We start from the raw sequence: 942 nt of genomic DNA on the forward strand, positions 1-942 counted from the left end.
TCTCTTAGCTATAAAGAGAAGATTTAAAATGCAACTTAAATCAATCAGTGCATACAGAGGAATGTGAATTCCATTGCTTCAGGTTAATTTATTTTGCTTTATCTTTAAAAAAAAAAGAGGAAAAGACATTGTTAAGAAATACAATACCCTGCATTTCAGGATGGTGTTGGTGTCATGTTATGTTTCTGCTTTAAAGAATCAGACCTGTCTGAATCCAGACAGCCCCAAACCACCTTTAAACGCATTATTATAGTTTGGTTAACTGGAAAACACCCTAAAAACATACTAAAATTATGTTTGGCCTGGTTTCCATACATATCAAAGAGGAGAGATTCTTGGCAAACCTGCAATCTGTATTTTCAACAAGGAGTATGCCAGCTGGCTTTTCACATTCTGTAACAAGTTCGCACATTACTTTAGAAAATGTACTGAACAAGACCTGATTGAACATTGCGAAATAAACAATTGTAATAATAAACCAAACTATTTGGTGGACTTTGCAGTTTCAAGGGTAATCAGCAATAACAAAATTCTTGTCTTTATCTTGAAATTCATTAGTAAAGATGTGTGAAACTTGGAAACACTACCAATGCAGCACATTTCTTCCTTTCCCCCTCCACTGTTTATGCTGCAGAATAATGTTTTACTCTGCTTGCCAGCCTTTTGTTAGAGATTGGTATTCTCTCCTCCCTTGCACTGATGTAAAAAACTGTTGCTCACCTTTTATACAGGGTCTGACCAGACCTAAACTCCACTTAAGGCAGTGTGACTGGCACCAAATCATTCCTCCCATGCCTGGCAGGGTGCAGATGCAGATTTGACAAAGCCCTTGCTCACAAAGTTTACACTGCACTGGAGGCATCAGCAACCAGAGTCAGGCCCTACTGAGAAGGAAGACGAGGGTCTGCAGCCACAAGCAGAGGGATTGTAGACAGATCGCCT

This window comes from Falco peregrinus, chromosome 6 (genome assembly GCF_023634155.1).
Source record: "Falco peregrinus isolate bFalPer1 chromosome 6, bFalPer1.pri, whole genome shotgun sequence".
NCBI lineage: Eukaryota > Metazoa > Chordata > Aves > Falconiformes > Falconidae > Falco > Falco peregrinus.